At 36.8% G+C, this 20,755-nt stretch overlaps 1 pseudogene; it reads right to left on the bottom strand.

Moving 5' to 3' along the window:
• Positions 1 to 9,314: 9,314 nt before the first annotated feature.
• Positions 9,315 to 10,318, bottom strand: LOC130834073 (olfactory receptor 9K2-like; annotated as a pseudogene).
• Between the last annotated feature and the right edge of the window lie 10,437 nt (positions 10,319 to 20,755).

The following is a 20,755-nucleotide window of genomic DNA, read 5'->3' as shown; positions in this document are numbered from 1 at the left end:
TATAATTTATACTAATATGTTTTATAAGTATAGAAACTGTATCTTAGAAGAATTAAGTAATAAGCTTGATTTCTCATTGCCAGTAACAACCAAGGCTAGGGTTGGACTCCAAACATTCTGACCCCAAAGTCCATAGAGGTAAAGATGATGTGGCCGTGGCTCAGAGATAGTTTTGTCCTCTATAGGTTTTCATGTTGTAGAGGTGTTTGTTAACTAAAATGTATTAATAGTTTTATTCATATCTCATTAACATTTGCTTTCTTGTTATGTATATCATAAACTGAACGTGTTAAATTATCGCTTGGGTTATTTTGGTCATTTTCTTCATTACAATAATTTTTCTTTATTACATTATATATTATATACCATTTAGTTCCATATTTTATTAATATAGGTTCATTTCTTTGTCATATCTATAATTGACTTGGCCTGAATTCTACCCTATTTAATATCAATAATGCACTTGACTTATTTTAAAAATTTTATCTGGTGTATATTATTAAAACTTTCATTTAAAATTTTTTATACAGATTTCTGTAACTGTGACTTTAAAACTCATTAATGGAGATTCAAACATATACATATCTGGATGGTAATCATCCTAAATTAATATATGAATGCAAGAAGAAATATTTTGTTAAAAATATGGTAAGCATTTGATGAAACTATTTGTAGATATGATTGAATATACTGAATCAAAGGGTATTGTCTCAACTTTAGAAGATAACAACGTCATCCCCAAACAAGTTTTGCCAAATTATAACCCCATCATCAGCATATAAAATGCCACACTGAGTCTCATCTTTGTCAAGAGCTGGTAGCAATCATATTTAAAATGTTTTTACACAATCATTGGTCATAATATCTCATTGTGCACCTAGTTCACATTTCCCTGATTTTACTGAAGGTGGCGGAATATGTCAACCCCCAAAATGCCATGGTGTCATAAGGATTATTTTGATCTAAAGGTACTTTAACAAAATGAGCAGGTGCAAGAGGGCTTCTGAGTCTCCTCTTCTACTTCCTTGACACGGGAGATAAACCCTCGTGACATTCTTACAATTAAGGATGGAGAATTGAGCCTGGAGAATTCTGTACAATACAGACCTTGTTAAAATAATTCTTAACTTTCTTTAGCCTCCCCATATAGTTTAGTTACTTTTCCACAACTGACTATTTTTGTTCAACTTAGTATAAAGTGTTTAAATTTTGCCACTTTTTGGAGTCATCACGCCTTTGTAAATGCTCCCGTGTCATGTTAGACATATTAAGTAAATTGGTATGCTTTTCTCCTATTAATCTGTCACATGTCAATTTAATTATCAGGCCCAGGAAAAACCCTAGAGGGTAGAGGTAAAATTTTGCCTCCTCTACATTATCAAGTGCTTCTTATGCTTCTATTGAGTTGATAAAATGATTTTTTCCCCCTGTTTTCTATGAGTGTGCTGAACTACATTAGTTTATTTTCTAATATGAAACCAACTTTGTATTCCTGGGATATAATCAACTTTGTCATAATATTTCATGTTCTTTATATACTGCTGAATCAATTTCCTGATGCTTTTACTTTAACATGATAGAAGGAGTTCTGAAATATTTTTTCCCTAAAAATGCCTAATTATTGTGAAGTCAATGACATGATTCAGGCAAGGATGTACAGAACTGCTCTGGATCCCCGGCAAATGCTTGATGCAGCTGCAGTTTGCTGCCATCTGGTGGCTATTGTCGACTTTAAGTCTAAGGCAAAGATTCTAGGTACTGTGCTAGCATAGAGCTTCCAGAATAATGGTTAATAAATCAAAATATTCCTTAGATACTTGGTTTCCAACCCCATGGTCCTGAGGAGGGGAGGTTGGCTGGGAATAACTAGCAATGTGCAAAGCCCCCAACACCTCTCTGTCTCCTGAGATGACGTTGTCTCTGACATTGTCAGTCCTGTTTTTCCTCCCCTCCTTTGGTTCTTTCCCTCACCAAAAATAAGTCCTGTAAGATCTCATTCCCTGTTTCAAAAAAGGGGTGAACATAAAATGGAAAATATTTGCCAATTGCATTATATCTGAATTTGTCTAATCTTGAGATATCTTTTCACAGGGTTTTACTGGATTTTATTTAGAATTATCATGTATATGTTCATCATCAAGACAAAGCATCCAGATGCAGAGAATGGGCTGGAGGACACGAGGTTGGGGGGGCGGGGGTGAAGGGGAAGCTGGGAAGAAGTGAGAGAGTAGCATAGACATATGTATACTACCAACTGTAAAATAGATAGCCAGTGGGAAGTTGCTGTATAACAAAGGGAGATCAACTCGATGATGGTGATGCCTTAGAGGGCCAGGACGGGGAGGGTGGGGGGGAATCGAGGGAGGGAGGGAATATGGGGACATGTGTATAAATACAGCCTATTGACTTTGGTGTACCTCAAATACTGGTACAAGAGTGTAAAGCAATTATATTCCATTAATAAGAAAGAAAGACAAAGCATCCTTTGGTTTCCTCAAGATAATCATGGCATATTGTGGACTGAAGTTTGTTTTAACATCATTAAAAGATGGGGATTTTTTTCTCCTTTTTTATTCTCAAGAGGAGATTTTATAATATTGAAAATTTTCACTCTTTCAAGGTTTGCAAGAAATGACAGGAGCTGCCATCTGAAAAGGAGTTTTCACTATGGAAAGAATTTTTACTTCTGATTCAAGTGTTTTAGTAGATACCAAAACGGGTGATGATCAAAATATTTAACAGCTTGTTCAGTAATCAACATATAAAACATAGTATATATATATATTAAGCAACTTCAAAGTTGCTATTCCAAGTTGATAGCAACTTAAGCTTGACTACATTCTAAATAAATTTTTACTCACTTCACATGTTATGTTTTTGATGTTGCATTTTACATCTTTTTATTTTGTGTATACCTCAAATAAATATTGCAGTTATTGTTCATTTTACTACTTTTGTCTTTTAATCTTCATAGTAGCTTTATAAGTGTTTAAACCATTACTTTTACTATATACTTGCCATTACCAGTGCAATTTTTACTTTCATATGTTTCCTTTTTACGAGATAGTACTTTTTCTTTTCAGGTTAAACGGATCCCTTTATTTATTTCTTTATTCTTTTTCATATTCTTTTCCATTATGGTTTATTACAGGATATTGAATATACATCCTTGCGCTATAAAGTAGGACATTATTGTTTATCTACTCTCTATATCATAGTTTCCTTCTACTAATCCCCAAACTCCCTATCTGTGCCTCCCTCTCTCTCCTTCAGCCTTAGCAACTACAATTCTTTTCTCTATGTCTATGAGTCTGTTTCTTTTTCACAGAAAAGTTCATTTGTACTGCATTTCAGATTCCACACATTAGTGATATCATGTGGTATCTGTCTGTTTCTTTCTGACTTACTTCACTTAGTATAATAATCTCTAGGTCCAATGCCATGTTGCTGCAAATGGCATTATTTCATTCTTTCTTATGCTGAGTACTATTCCATTGTATATATGTCCCACATCTTCTTTATCCATTCATCTCTTGATAGACATTTAGGTTGTTTCCATGTCTTGGCTATTGTAAATACTGCTGCAATGAATATAGGGGGTGCTTGTATCTTTTCGAGTCAGTTTTTCTGTGGATATATGCTCAGGAGTGGGATTGCTAGATCATATGGCAACTCTATTTTTACTTTTTTGTGGATCCTCCATGCTGTTTTCCACAGAGGCTGCACCCATTTACATTCCAACCAACAGTGTAGGAGGGTTCTTTTTTCTCCACACCCTTCCCGGCATTTGTTATTTGCAGACTTTTTAATGATGGCCATTTTGATTGTATGTTGGTACCTCACTGTAGTTTTGATTTGCATTTCTCTAATAATTAGCAGTGATCAGCATCTTTTCATTTGCCTATTGGCCATCTGTATGTCTTCCTTGGAGAAAGGTCTGTTTAGGATGTCTGCCCATTTTCTGATTAATGTTGTTGTTGCTGTTGTTGTCATTGAGTTGTATGAGCCATTTGTACATTCTGGAAATTAAGCTAAGAGAGTCACTGTAACACTTCTTGTAGGTCCAGTTTAGTGGTGATGAATTCCTTTAACTTTTGCTGGTCTGAAAAACTCTTAATCTCTTTTTCAATTCTGTAGGATAACCTTGCCAGGCAGACTATTCTTGTTTGGAATTTTTTCCCTCTCAGCCCTCTGTGTATATCATGCCATTCCCTTCTGTCCTGAAAATTTTCTGCTGAAAAAAATAAGTTGATAATCTTATGGGGACACCCTTGTACATAACAAGTTGTTTTTTTCTGGCTGCCTAAAAAGTTCTTTATCTTAGTTTTTGACATTTTAATTATAATGTGTTTGGTGTGGATAGCTTTGCATTTATCTCAATTGGCACTCTGTGCTCCTACACCTGGAAGTCTGCATTTTTCCCCAGGTAATGCAAATTTTCAGCCATTGTTTCTTCAAATAGTTTTATTCCCCTCTCTGTCATTCTTTTCCTTCCAGGACTCCTAGAATGTGTATATTATTCTGCTTGATGTTGTTCCATAGGTCCCTTAATCTATCTTCAGTTTTTAAAATGCTTTTTTATGGTTTTTGTTTGTCTGTTTTTCCTGCTTCTTTAGATGATATTTTTCTGCCCTGCCTTTCAGGTGATAAAAAAAAAAAATTTATATTTAAAGGCATGACCAGAAAAATTAAGCATAAATATCTCTCTCTGTGTCTATTTGGCCCCCTCCCTCCCTCCTTAATATACAATGTGCATCTGCATTACACATTCACCTGAGCTCCTCAAAGATGGGAGTGCCCGCTTGACCATAAAGATCACCTTCTTCCTTCCTTCTGATGCTAGCAGTGTAACTTCTTAAAAGAATAGTGTTCTTTCCCAACTCTAGGGGAAAATGACTTGCTGTTTGCCTTGTTCATGGTTACCTGGACTGTGTATCTTTGGTGAACTTTATAGAAATATTCGTATTTCATTTGATATAAATGACTGTGGTTTCAATTTCTAACAGGTGGAACAATTCTCAGAGCTTTCTGAGAGTCTACTTCTCAGATTACAATTATCAGTTTGGCTCAAATAAAATTCTCTTTTCTCTCCTTTATTTAATCTTTGATTGAATTTTCAGTGACACGGGTCACTGATTCAATTTTGCACCTATCTCGTGTGCCGCTGAATTCCCCCGGAGTTTTTTTCCTGTTTAGCTATTGTATTCTTCACTTATGTGATGGTTGTTTTGTACTTTCTTCTACTTTTTTGGTCTCTTTGTTGAAATTCTCAGTGTGTTCATCCTTTCTTCTCCTGAGGTCTGTCAGTATTTTTATGACCATTACTTTGAACTCTTTATAGGTAGGTTACTTATCTGTGTTCATTAAGGTCGTTTTTTCTGAGGTTTTATCTTGTTCTTTAATTAGGGACATGTTCTTCTATCTCCTCATTTTGCTTGTGTCTCTGTGTTCATTTCTATGTGCCAGGTGAAGCAGGTATCTCTTGCAATCTTGAAGCAGTGGCCTTGTGAGGGAGATGATATATGGGGTCTAGAGGTGCCACCTCCCAGCCCACCAGGGCCAAGGGCTCATCCCTTGTGTGGACTGCATGTGACAACCATATGTTGTTGGGCTGTGACTGCAGTGTGTGGGGGGAGCAGGGTGCTTGCCCGACTGGCTGTGGCAGGACCACAACTGCAAAGCACAGGCTCTGAGGGTTGTCTGAACCCCGGAAGGGCCGTGCTTAGCTGCCTCCTTCCTCAGTGCTTTCTGATGAGCTTCTAGCTGGCCTGCAGTGACCTTGCTGCCCTCACGGAGCCAGAGTCTCCTCTTACTTGCTTCTCATCAAATAGTTATTAAGTTCACTTAGGCCTGAAAATTCCCACACATTCTTTCCAAGCAGAGTCAGCTCACTTGGAGAGAGCTGTGGAGCTCTCTGTTACTATGCTACACCTTTCATTCTCAGTAAAATCTGCGTTCACCTGTCTGGAACTGGAGCAGCAAGAGTGGCCCAGTTTGCTCAGAATGACACCCATGATTTAGGAGCCGGTATCTGAGTGAGGTCAGTAGCCTATGGTCTTCTGTGCACAGAACTTCTGTCCTTCGAGAGAACTGGGGCAGCTGCTATGGGGGCCCAGTATTCTTGGCCTGGCATGCTTAGGGTAGAGCTTTTACCCTATGACTGGTGGCTGGGAAGAGATCACCAGACATTTTAGCCAGTCTTGCCTTGAGTAGAGCTCTTCAACATGGAGCTGGAGGGGATAAGAAATGTTTGCAGCTGCCACTCTCAAGGGGATACAGTGGCCTTGGACTGGCATCCAGGGGCAGAGGGACCTCTATGTCCTTGCCGGCACTTGCCTGAGTGCACTTTCTCCTATGCTGGGATGAGAGAGGGCAGGGAGGGGGTGGGCCCTGGATCAAATGTCATAGACTCTTGCTAGTTTTTGTTGCATAAATATTTCTTGGTTTGCTGTTTATTTCCAGATATTTCCCTGGTAGACTCTTCAAAAGTCACGCATATATTTATTATAAGATCCAAGCATCTCAATCCTCAACATTTAGCAAAGGTAAAGGAAAACAAGTCTAGGCAAATACCAGTATGAACATTCATACAAGCTTTATTCATAATATCTGAAAACTGAGAACACATCCTTTGACCAATTATTTGAGTGCAGAAAGAAAATTTGGTATATGTGTACAATGGAAAATGGAATACTACTCAGCACTAAAAAGAATGAGTTACTTATACATGAGAAAAATAAATCTCAAAGTCATTTTACTCAGTGAAAGAAATCTGAGGGAAAAGAGCACATATTGTTTGATTCTATTTTATATCATTCAGATCACTGGTTATCTGAAAATGGGTTGGAAAGAAGCATGGACTAGAAAGAGGCATAATAAACCACTTGGGAATGAAGGAAATGCTCTGTATCTTGATGTGGTGGTATTTTCACTGAAGCCAAAACTCACAGAATTGCACACTTTGAATGCATACTGCTTGTTTCACACCAATAATTCCTCAATAAAGTGTTCTGAAAACAGACCATGAGCAGATCTCTTTAGATTCAAGTGTTTGTAGTTTAGAGCAATGACTCAGAAATACCTTTCTGAATGAGAGTTTAATTTTCACCCAAATAATAGAAAGCTACACAAGGAAATGGAAAATTTACTATTTACTTGTTTATAATAATTATATATATTTATTATGTAGAATAATAAATAATAATTGTTATTAAATAACTAATTTATTTAGGTATTTCTTATATAAAAATGTTTAAAGCAGCCTGAAACATCTAAACATAATTTGTTGTAGTGTAGCAGAAGCTGAGTGAGGATTCAATACCATGAAAACTAGCATTTAAATTAAGAAAATCTTACTAGTTATAACTCTACAATCTGCTATAATTATAAATGTAAGGGGATGTCACAGGATGAGTTTAAAGGAGTAATAAATTTTTAGATAAGCGTGGTCTTTAAATTATTCAGTCATATTGTACTAGCACTCTTTTGGGTGTAAAATACAGAATCTTTCTGCAATAGTGAGTCCTGTAGTGGAACAAGCCTTCAATGAAAGAGGTTCCTAATTCTTTTTAGTTGCAACTCACCTAAATCATAGGCACAGTGTTTTTGCCCACGGGACATTAGTAATCTTATATTAAACTGAGAAACAAGAGTTATTGCAAAGTCAAGCAAGTTGATTGTTGAGCACACAGGCAAAACCAGAATTTGAAAGTGCAGTTTGAGTCCGGAGCTCATTTTCTTCACTCTTCATGATTAACTGTTATTACGACTATTTTCCTCCTCATTTGATGAGGTAGCACTTCCCCAGTGAGAGATGCTCAAACATTAGAAGTCATTAATGACTTCCACCCATGTCTCCTTTCATCAAGCAGTCAATATTCAGCGCAGTGTATCTGTAGTTTTAAGGAACTCCCCCCTCTTTACTGTCTCGTGTAAGACTGCCATCATTAAAGCCACCATAACCTTCACTTGGACAATCACACACTTTACCTGGTTATCTTCTTCCACAAATATTTATCTACCACAAGTTACCAGTGTGAGTTGTATCAAAAGCCAATTTGTACACAATATATCCTTAAAAAAATCTCCAGTGGTTCCCCGATTCCTACAGAGCACAGGACAATTCCTTGTCTTGTTATACAGGTCTGCACAATTTCCATGATTTCCTTTAAGTCTTATCTTTCACTCCCTCTCTTGTGCATTAAAAATCAGGAATTAAACTTCAGGAAGTTTAACATATACTTATTTAATTTCCTTTGCACAGATACTTTTCTATTACATCTTGCTCAAGTCCACTTACGTTTTAAAACATACTTTTGAAGCTTTCCCTGATCATTTAGATCACTCATCTTTAGAGGCTGCACTCTCTTTGTATTTTCTACATATGCCTTTATTCACTGGGTTTACCATATGACACGTTAGCGCTCTATGCAGCTATTTTCCCCTCTATTATTGTGAGCTTAAGTACAGAAATCATTTCTACCTAAGAATTTTTATAGGGCAAAGAATACATCAAAATTCAAAATGTTAACTGGATGAACGAATTCTCACTAAGCATTTAAAACAAACTATGATTTATCTTTACTCTTGTTTATGTTTATTACAGATTTTTTGTGAAAGGGAGAATTTTAGAACATAATTTATCAGTTAAGTAAATATTGAAATGAGGGGGAGAAATAATAATGATTCAAGTCAGAGAAAACATGAAATAAATGTCACTCATTTAGCCTGCGGACAATTAAGAGTTACTTCCACGTCACCCTTCAGACTCTGTGTACTGCAGAGTACCTGATTCTTTCAATAAGCATCCACAAAATTTCTTCAGGAAAGCTGATATTTTGTTTGGTTTTGCTTATTACATCAGATTCTGTTACCTTTTGCAATTATCTACATATCCACATAACACATGTTACTGATTCAAGTTAAACAATACATCCCAAACAACAAGCTCAAGGAGTCAGCAGCAAAGTTGGAATATATACTTACTAAAATCCAATTACACAGCAATCATTATTTTTATCCAAATGAAGATGGAGTACAGAGAAAGTCATTCCATTCCAGAATCAACAGCCAGACAAAACATTCCAAATGTATTCTTTCCCTGTAAGTACACTGATTCAGATACATAAAGTCTCAAAGATTAAACATGAGGGTGAGTCAAAAATTATCCACACTCTGGCTGTAGAATTTATACAAGTTTTAATATAACCAGACTGTGGATAATTTTTGACTCACCCTCGTATTTCTAAGGCCAATGGTGCATTTTTCTGAGTCAGTGCTTCCCCAAGTTATAATGCCTACGTCTTTCAGTTATATTACTGTTCAAATAGAATGCAATAAAAATATGTTTCCCCCCAGGATCCTCCTCACAGCTGCTTTGACATCTTTGTTTCTCAGAGAGTAAATCAAAGGATTCAACATGGGAGTGACTAGGGTATAACACAAGGAGGCCACTTTACTCAGCTCAGGAAATCTGTCAGGGGTGAAATACATAAAAGTGATGGCACCATACAGTACACTCACCACGCCCAGGTGAGAGCTACAAGTGGAGAAGACTTTCTTTCGCCCCTCAGTGGAGTGTATCTTTAGAACTGTGGACATGATATACACGTAGGACACAATAATGACAATTATGGTAGGCAAAATGATAATGCTGCATAAGAAAAAAGAAACCATCTTATGAAAGTAGAGATCAGAACAAGAAATCCTCTGAAGTGGACGGTCATCACAGTAAAAGTGGTCAATGGCCCGAGAAGCACAAAAGGACAAAGTAAATGTCATGCTGGTCTGAAGAACTGAACTGATGCAGCCACAAAAATAGGAACCAGCCACCAACTGAGCACAGAGACGTTTTGACATGTGGACGGAGTAGAGGAGTGGGCTGCAGATGGCAATGAAGCGGTCATAAGCCATGACTGCCAGGAGGAATCCCTCAGTCACAATGAAGAGGGCAAAGAGAAAGAGCTGGGTCACACAGCCTGCAAAGGAGATGGACTTGCTCTCAGACCAGAAGTTGATCATAGCCTTGGGGGCAATAGCAGATGAGTAGAAGAGATCAATGAAGGAGAGGTTGCCGAGGAAGAAATACATTGGTGTGTTCAGCTGGGGATCAGTGATAATAATGGCCATCATGCCAACATTTCCTAGAAGGATCATGGCATAGACCAACAGAAATAGCAGGAAGAGGAGAATGTGCAGCTCTGGGCGGACCCTGAAGCCTACAAGAATGAAGTCAGTCACTTCTGAGAGATTGCTTGATGCCTTGTCACCCATGGCAGAAACCTGCTGAGAGGCACAAGGAAAATACATGAAATTGTGGCTTTGATTGTAGTGCCATCAACACTCTCTTAAATGTAGAAATACATTATTTACAGCTTAATGTGCTTTGCATACAAATTAATTTCTATGTCAAATGATGCAAGAATTTGGATTAGATATTACTAAGCTTCTGAAAATGTTATCCTATTAAGCAGTGAAAGAAATTCTTTGGTTATTTTATTTAAATCATACTTTGGCAAGGATTTCTCCAAGAAATTAGCAAATTTTACTGTCTAAAACTACTCACATTCTGAATGTCTATTCTTAATATATTTATAGTTAAAAATTATCTTTATCTACAATAGGAGTATTGCACATTATCTAAAATAGGAGTATTGCATGTAATGTCTATGATAGTGCTTAGAGCCACTGTGAGAGCTAAGTCAGAGCTTGGGTCATTACATGAGAGTAATAAATATACTTAAAATATTTTCCCTTATTTTACATCAACATATTTAGTTTCCATTATTATTGTCACCGTCTTTGAAAACAGAATAAAAATAGAAGTTATTGATATGGTAAAATAACCTAAAAAATCCCTAAGCATAGATAAAGTTCTCTAAAGCTATTTCTATGCGTATGTTCCTTTTCTCAGATCAAAGCCATTCCCCCATATGCATGCATTTTTATTGCCCATTATAAACATTTCACTCTATTAATAGTTCTTTAAGTTTAAAAAATCTCAAAATTATTTAGCCCTCTGTTTGAAACAGAGAGAGAAACTAGTGAATATTCCAATCCTTAACCTTGTAATTAATGACTTTCTACCAAGGCTGCATCAAATCAAGGCATCTCACTCTTTAGACAGTGCAAGTAAACTTTAGTGACATACATAAGTAAAAATTCCTTACTTGAATTCTAGTATACCTTATATGTCTTAAAATATTCATAATTGGGTAACCATGGTATTTAAAGACACTAGCAACCTTGTGTCGTCTAGAGTTCATGATCATGAGCTAGATTATCAACAGTGGTCTTTATGATGGCCTTTGTCAATTTTAAGCCTGTGAAACCTTCTTCAGGATATTTCAGGTGAGGTTTTGCTCATCTCCTGTGATGGATTCCATTGGGAGAGGAATAATCGTGAAGTCAATTATGGTGACATAAGCGCAGACTCCAGGGCTGTTGTCCATGAGGACTGAAGTAACCCTAGGTACAAACAGTCTAATAATAGTCCAAATACAAGGACTCATTTAGTTGTGTATATCCTTTGTGAAAATTTTGAGGACTTTATTTTCTTCACTGACAAAGGAAAACTTTCTGGTATTATCATAGCATACATATTGATAGGCATAAAAAAGAGATTGAAAAGGTTGTACTGCATGAGTAAAGTCTTAGATAAATAAATCTTTTAAGTGATGTACTAAATTACAATTGTTATGATTTTAAAAAGATAAAAAAATCACTTCAAATTATGATTGCTTGTATTTCTTGATATGACAAATGTCCTCTAAATCCCATATTTGGAGAAGAATCCAAGATGGCGGAGGTGTTGGAGGACATGGAGTTCGTCTCCACAAATCCATCATGAATACATCTACAGATAGAACAATTCTCACAGAATCCTGGATGAACACTAGCAGAAGACCTTGGACACTAGAAAGTTCAAGAAAGATCCCTGCATAACCATGTAGGTGGAAGAAAAAAGAGAAAAAGAAGAGAAGAGGAAGCAGGGCGAATCTGCAGCCCTGTGGGGGAGCTGAAGCAAAGGAGAAGTGCTAGCATCTGGGAAGCCCCCTCACTCATGGGGAAATCAGCTGAGACAGAAGGGGAGCAAATGAGGCTGTTGAAAAGTGTGAAATGCCTGGTCTGTGGCAGACAGGACAGAGTGAGACCTACACAGATGGTCCATACCACAGGCCTGCATGTCCCAGACTGGGATGTGTGTCTTCCAGTGCACACAGGGGCTGAGAGCTGGAATGTGGGTATTGGAGAGCAAATCCAGGGGGGGAACTGCTGTTGGCTGCAAGGAGACACCCTGAGGGCACAGGAGGGAGGAAATCCACAACTGGGAATGCTTGTGGAGGAAACACAGACTGTCATAAAATTAAGGCGCCACTGCTGAATGATGTGCAGAGTTTGGATCTGTCATTGCAGCCTTTCTCTCCCCATGCACTGGGTCCCTGCCCCACGAGGTGCTAGCAAGAGCTGGTCTTCTCACACCTGCCATCAGGTGGTAGGAAAAGTGCCCACTAGGGCTGGCCTTCTCCTGCTAGCAGCTAGGCACTAGGAAGAGCCCTAACCAGGGCTGACCTTTTCAAGTCTGCCCCCAGGCATTACAAAAAGCCCCCACTAGGGTTGACCTTCTCACACCTGCTGCTAGGTGCTAGGAAAGGCTCCCCCTAGGCCCAGATCTCTTGTGCCTGTGGCTGCCAGTTTTCCTGTGCACTTGTCACTGCCAGGCCCCCTGTGACCCAGGTAGTCATGCCACCTCTGTGCCCTGGCCTTACTGGGGAGACATAAGTGCACCAGGCAGCCTCGAAAGCAGACACTTGTGGGTGGCTCATACACAGAGGTGGGGCTAAAATCACAGCAGAACCCCAAGGGCAGGGCAAGTAAGGAAGAGGAACAAAAATCTATCTGTGTAGCTGCACAAACCACAGATAAAATTCCCGCAATCAGTTTGGTAAACCCTGCATCTATGGAATATCTGAGTAGACGAGTGTTCCCACAACTTAAGCCGATCTAGCTTCAGCAGCTGTGGACTTTGGGGACTAGTAAATGTGGGAGTTGGGCCAGATCAGAGTCTGGGCTGCCCCCACAGTGCCCACAAAGGACCAGAGTCCTATCTAGAGTTTTGGAAGGCCTCATGGGGAGGTGGATGTTGGCCGTGACTCATGGTGGGGGCAAGGACACTGACAGTTGAGAACCCGAGAAAATATAATAATTACTATTTTTTTATGATTTGTTCTGTTCTGTTGTTTTTTATTATTATTTGCTTTTATTTAGTATTTTTAATGTATATTTTTTATATTTCTATTTCTTTGTTACTTTTTTGTTTTTCTGTGTTTTCCCTTCTTTTATTTCTCTCCTTTGTTCTATTTTGTTTTTATTCTTTCTTTCTTTATTCTATTTGTTCTTATCTTTTTAAATTTTTTAATCATTTTTATGTGTTTGTTCCATTTTCTTTGCTTTTTCCTTCACTTTGCACTCTGCTTTTGTTTAATTTTGCATTTTTTTGTTTGTGTTAGTTTTGTTTTTAATTGGTCTCATTTTGGGATTCTTTTGTTTGTATGCTTCTTTCCTTGTTTTGTCTGTTTTTGTTTTTGTTTCTTATTTTCTAAGTGTGTGTGTTTCTTTGTGTTTTATTTCTTTGTTTTTGTTTGTTTAGTTTTGCTTTTACCGTTTGTTAAGGGTTTTCTTTGTCTGTCTGTTTTTAATTGTTGCTGTTGGTGTTTGCTTGTTTTTGTCTTTGCTATTTCTCTTTGGTTTTGTTTGTCTGTTTGTTTTCATTAGTTTTCTTCCCACCAGTTTTTTCTCATCTTTCTTTTCTTTTTTTCCCCTTTTTTGCTAACCCATGTGGCTTGAGGGGTTGGTTCCCAGGCTGGTGATCAGGATTGAGCCTAGGGGGTGGGAGCACCAAGTCTAGGATGTTGGAATGCCAGAGAATTCCCAGCCACAGTAAATATTAATTGGCAAGAGCTCTCCTGAAGTTCTCCATCTCAACTCAAAGACCCAGCTCCACCCAACTGTCTACAGTCTCTAGTGCTGAACATCCCATGCCAAACAAAAAGCAAGACAGGAATACAAACACATCCATCAACAGACAGGCTGCTCTAAATCATTCTAAGCACACAGACACCCTAAAACACACCACCTGATGTGTCCCTTCCCATTAGAGGGAAATTATCCAGCTCCACCCACCAGAACATGGACACCTTTCCTTCCTACCAGGAAGCCTACACAAGCCTCTGGGCCAACCTCAGCCACTGGGGGCAGACACAAGAAGCAAGAGGAACTACAATGCTGCAGCCTGCAGAAAAGAGAAGACAGAGAAATATGTTGGAGGTGAAAGGTCAAGGTAAAAACCCACATGACCAAATAAATGAATAGGAAATAGGCAAGCTACCTGAAAAAGAATTCAGAGTAATGAAAGAAAATATGATCCAAAATCTTGGAAATAGAATGGAGAAAACCCAAGAAATGTTTAACAAGGACCTAGAAAAATTAAAGAACAAACAAACAGTGAAGAACAACACAATAACTGAAGTTAAAAATGCACTGGAATGAATCAACAGCAGAATAACTGCGGCAGAAGAACAAATAAGTGAGCTTGAAGGTAGAATGGTGGAAATGATTGCTGCAGAGCAGAATAAAGAAAAAAGAATGAAAATAATTGAGGACAGTCTCATAGAACTCTGGGACAATATTAAATGCACCAATAGTAATGAGGTGGATAGACCTAGAGACTGTCATACAGAGCGAAGTAAGCCAGAAAGAGAGAAACAAATACCATATGCTAACTGATATATATGGAATCTAAAAAAATGGTACCGATGAACCAAGTGACAGGGCAAGAATAAGGATTCAGATGCACAGAATGGACTAGAGGACATGGGGTTGGTGAGGGGGTGCAAAGGGGAAGCTGGGATGAAGTGAGAGAGTAGCATAGATATATATACACTACCAACTGTAAAATAGATAGCTAGCAGGAAGTTGCTGTATAACAAAGGGAGATCAACTGGATGGGTGAAGCCTTAGAGGGCCAGGACAGGGAGGGTGAGAGGCAGTCGCAGGAGGGAGGGGATATGGGGATATATGTATAAATACAGCTGATTCACTTTGGTGTACCTCAAAAACTGGTACAAGAATGTAGAGCAATTATATTCCAATAAAGAGCTTAAAAAAATAAATGCACCAACATTTGAATTATAGGGGTCCCAGAAGAAGAGAAAATGAAAGGGTCTGAGAAAATATTTGAAGAAATTATAGTTGAAAACTTCCTTAACACGGGAAAGGAAAGAGCCAATGAAGTCCAGGAAGTGCAGAGATTCACATACAGGATAAACCAAAGAGAAACATGCCAAGATATATATTAACCAAACTAACAAAAATTAAATAAAAAGAAAAAACATTAAAATCATCAAGAGAAAAACAACAAATAACATACGAGGGAATCCCCATAATGTTATCTGTTGATGTTTCAGCAGTAACTCTGCAAGCCAGAAGCGAGTGGCAGGATATATCTAATGTGATGAAAGGGAAAACCTACAACCAAGATTACTCTACCTTGCAAGGCTCTTATTCAGATTTCATGGAGAAATCAAAAGCTTTACAGACAAAAGAAAGCTAAAGAATTCAGCACCACCAGACTGGCTTTGCAGCAAATGCTAAAAGAACTTCTCTAGGCAGGAAAAACAAGAGAAGAAAAAGACTTACAAAAACAAACCAAAACAAGAAAATGGTAATAGGAACATACATATGGATAATTATCTTAATTGCAAATGGATTAAGTGCTCCAACCAAAAGACACAGACTGGCTGAATGGATACAAAAACAAGACCCATATATACGTTGTCTACAAGAGACCCACTTCAGACCTGTGGACACATACAAACTGAAAATAAGCAGATGGAAAAAGATATTCCAAGCAAATGGATATCAAAAGAAAGCTGGAGTAGAAACACTCATATTAGACAAAATAGACTTTAAAATAAAGACTGTCACAAGAGACAAGGAAGGATACTACATAATGATCAAGGGATCAATCCAAGAAGAAGATATAATAGTTGTAAATATTTATGCACCTAACAAAGGAGAACCTGTATATATAAGGCAAATGTTAACAGGCATAAAAGGAGAAATCAACAGTAAAACAATAATAGTGATTTTAACACTCCACTTACACCAATGGATAGATCATCCAGACAGAAAATTAATAAGGAAACACAAGCCTTAAATGACACATTAGACCAGATAGACTTAATTGATATTTATAGAATATTCCATCCAAAGCAGCAGAATACACTTTCTTCTCAAGGGCACACAGAATATTCTTCAGGATAGATTCCATCTTGGGTCACAAATCAAGCCTCAATGAATTTAAGAAAATTGACATCATATCAAGTATATCTTCTGACCACAACATTGTGAGATTAGAAATCAATTACAGGAAAAAAATGTAAAAAACAAAAACATGGAGGCTAAAAAATATGCTACTAAATAACCAAGAGGTCACTGAAGAAAACAAGTAGAAATAAAAAATATATGGAAACAAATGACAACAAAAATGTGACAACCCAAAACCTATGGTAGGCAACAAAAGCAGTTCTAAGGGGGCAGTTTATAGCAATACAATCCTACCTCAATAAGCAAGAAAAATCTCAAGTAAAAAACATAACCTTACACCTAAAGCAACTAGATACAGAACAAAAAGCTAAATCCAAAGTTAGTTGAAGGGAAGAAATCATAAAGATCAGAACAGAAATAAATGAAATAGAAATGAAAAAAACAATAGCAAAGTTCAATAAAACTCAAAACCAGTCTTTTGAGAAGGTAAAAATAATTGAGAAACCTTTAGCCAGACTCATCAAGTAAAAAAGGCAGATGACTCAAATCAATAAAATTAGAAATGAAAAAGGAGAGGTTACAACTGACTTCCCAGAAATAGAAAGGATTATAAAAGACTACTACAGGCAACTATATGCTAATAAAATAAACAATCTTACAAAAATGGACAAATTCTTAGAAAGGTAGAACTTTCCAACACTGAACCAGGAAGAAACAGAAAATATTAACAGACCAATCTTAAGTAATAAAATTGAAAATGTGATTAAAAATCTCCCAACAAACAAAAGTCCAGGACCAGATGGCTTCAGAAGTGAATTCTACCAAACATTTAGAGAATAGCTAACACCTATCCTTCTCAAACTCTTCCAAAAAACTTGCAGATGGAGAAACAGTCCCAAACACATTCTATGTGGCCACCATCACCCTGTTACCAAAACCAGACCAAGATATCACACACACAAAAAAGAAATTAGAGGCCAATATCACTGATTAACATAGATGCAAAAATCCTCAACAAAATACTAGCAAACCAAATCCAACAATACATTAAAAGGATCATAAATCCCACCATGATGAAGTGGGATTTATCCCAGGGATGCAAGGATTCTTCAATACAGGCAAATCAATCAATGTGATACACTATATTAACAAATTGAAGATTAAAAACCATATGATCATCTCAATAGATGCAGAAAAAGCTTTTGACAAAATTCAACACTCATTTATGATAAAAACTCTCCATAAAGTAGGTGTAGAGGGAACATACCTCAACATAAAAAAAGGCCATATATGGCAAACTCACTGCAAACATTAGTCTCCAGGTTGAAAAACTAAAAGCATTTCCTCTAAAATCAGCAACAAGACAAGGGTGCCCACCTTTACAAGTATTATTCAACATAGTTTTGAAGTCCTAGCCATTGCAATCAAAGAAGAAATTGAAATGAAAGGAATCCAAACTGGCAAAGAAGAAGTAAAACTGTCATTTTTTGTAGATGATATGATACTATACATAGAAAATACTAAAGATGCCACCAGAAAACTGCTAGAGCTAATCAGTGAATTTAATAAAGTCACAGGATACAAAATTAATACAAAAAATTCTCTTGCATTCCTATACACTAACAATGGAAGATCAGAAAGAGAAATTAAAGAAACAGTCACATTTTCCATTGCTAAAAAAAAAAGAACAAAATACCTAGGAATAAACTACCTAAGGAGGTAAAAGACCTGTACACAGTAAACTATAGATACTGATGAAAGAAATCAAAGACCACACAAACAGACGGACAGATATACCATGTTCCTAGATTGGAAACATCGATTATGTTTAAATGAATATACTACCCAATGCAATCCACAGATTCAATGCAATCCCTATCAAATTACTAATGGAGTTTGTCACAGAACTAGAACAAGATATTTTACATTTATGGAAACAAAAAAGACCTCAATTAGCAAAAGCAATCTTGAGAAGAAAAAAAATAGAGTTGGAGGAATCAGGCTCCCTGACTACAGACAATACTACAGGGTTACAGTAATCAAGACAGTATGGAACTGGCATAAAAACAGAAATTTAGATCCATGGAACAGGATAGAAAGCCTGGAGATAAACCCACACACCTATGGTCACCTAATCTATGACAAAGGAGGCCAGAATATACAATGCAGCAAAGACAGCCTCTTCAATGAGTGGTGCTGGGAAAACTGGACAGCTACATGTAAAAGAATGAAATTAGAAGACTCCCTAGCACCATACACAAAAATAAATTCAAAACGGATTAAAGACCTAAATGTAAAGCAAGACACTATAAAACTCTTAGAGGAAAACATAGGCAGACCACTCTTTGACATAAATCACTGTAAGATCCTTTTTGATCTATCTCCTAGAGTAATGAGAATAAAAACAAAAATAAACAAATGGGACCCAATGAAACTTAAAAGCTTTTGCACAGCAAAGGAAACCAGAAACGAGATGAAGACAACCCTCAGAATGGAAGAAAATATTTGCAAATGATTCAACAAAGGATTAATTTCCAAAATATACAAACAACTCATACAGCTCAAAATCAAAAAAAAAAAAACCCAATCAAAAAATAGGTGGAAGACATAGACAGGCATTTCTCCCAGGAAGACATGCAGATGGCCAAGAGACACGTGAAAATATGTCAAACATAGCTAATTATTAGAGAAATGCAAATCAAAACTACAGTGAGATATCACCTCGCACCAGTTAGAATGGCCATCAACACAAAATCTACAAACAGTAAATTCTGGAGAGGGTGTGGAGAAAAGGGAACCCTCTTGCACTGTTGCTGGGGATGTAAATTGATACAGCCATGATTGAGAACAGCATGGAAGTTCCTTTACAAACTAAAAATATAACTACCATGTGACCCAGCAATCCCACTACTGGGCATATATCCAGGGAAAACCATACTTCAAAAAGGCACATGCACCCCAATGTTCATTGCAGCATTATTTACAATAGCAAGGACATAGAAGCAACCTAAATGTCCATCAACAGAGGAATGGGTAAAGAAGATATGGTACATATATACAATGGAATATTAGCCATAAAAAAGAACGAAATTGGGTCATTTGTAGAGACATGGATGGATGTAGAGAGTGTCATACAGAGTGAAGTAAGTCAGAAAGAGAAAAACAAATATCATATATTAATGCTGATATGTGGAATCTGAGAAATTTGGTATAGATGATCTTAATTACAAAGCAGAAATAGAGACACAGACATAGACAAACAAACATATGGATACAAATGGGGAAAGGGGAAGGTGGGATGAATTGGGAGATTGGGTTTGACATACATACACTATTGATACTATGTATAAAATAGAAAACTAATGAGAACCTACTGTATAGCACAGGGATCTCTACTCAATGCTCTGAGGTGACCTAAATGGAAAGGAAATCCAAAAAAGAGGGGATATATGTATACATATATATGATTCACTTTGCTGTACAGTAGAAACTAACACAACATTGTAAAGCATCTGTACTCCAATAAAAATTTTTAAAAATCACAAATTCAAAGTCAGATAATGGTTACTTATTTTTTTCCCTATATCTAAATATCAAACAGAAAATACAGTCGAAGGAATGATAGCATTCAATATAATTATTTTTATATCCTTAGTAAAAATATTTATGAGATTAGGATCTATATTTAAAATTCTTCTAAAACTTTAGTGTGACTAAAAGACTATATTAAAATCAGAGACATAATACTCTATTTAATGATGCTAATTTTATATGAATGTCAGTCTTCCTAAATATTTTTATAAGTAAATTTTAATCTTATTTCTAGAAAACCACTTTTTAAATTAAAAAGTATTTTTAGAATTTATCTGGGTTTTTAAAGTGTATAGATAGCAAAATGATGTGAGACCACATCAATTTCTCTTTATTATAATGCAGTAATAGTAAAAGTTTAATCAATATAGGAAGAGAAAGAAGTTTAGGTATTTTAAATAGGGAAAAATTAAGGTTAGTTACAGGATGTTGACCATCTGTATGTCATTTGGAAAATGCTATTCAGGTCCTCTGCCTGTTTCTTAATTGAGTTGTTTTTTGTTTTGTTTTGTTTTGTTTTGAAGTTGAGTTGTGTGAGTTTATTGTACATTTAGGATATTAACCTGTTATCAAACGTATTGTTCACAAATAGGAGTATTTTCTCCTGTTCAGGAGGCCCCTTTTTCATTTTGTTGATAGTTTCCTTCACTCTGCAAAAGCTTTTTGTGTGATGTAGTCCCATTTGTTTATTTTTGCTTTTGTTTCCCTTGCCAGAGGAGACAGATACCCCCCCCCCCCAAATATTGCTAAAGCTGATGTCAAAGAGCAGACTACTTGTCTTTTCTTCTTGGAGTTTTATGGTTTCAGATTTACATTTATGTTTCTTTATCCATTTTGA

The sequence above is a fragment of the Hippopotamus amphibius genome, chromosome 12 (genome assembly GCF_030028045.1).
Source record: "Hippopotamus amphibius kiboko isolate mHipAmp2 chromosome 12, mHipAmp2.hap2, whole genome shotgun sequence".
Taxonomy (NCBI): Eukaryota; Metazoa; Chordata; class Mammalia; order Artiodactyla; family Hippopotamidae; genus Hippopotamus; species Hippopotamus amphibius.
The sequence above is the reverse complement of the archived record's forward strand: the minus strand, read 5'-3'. Positions and strand labels throughout refer to the sequence as shown.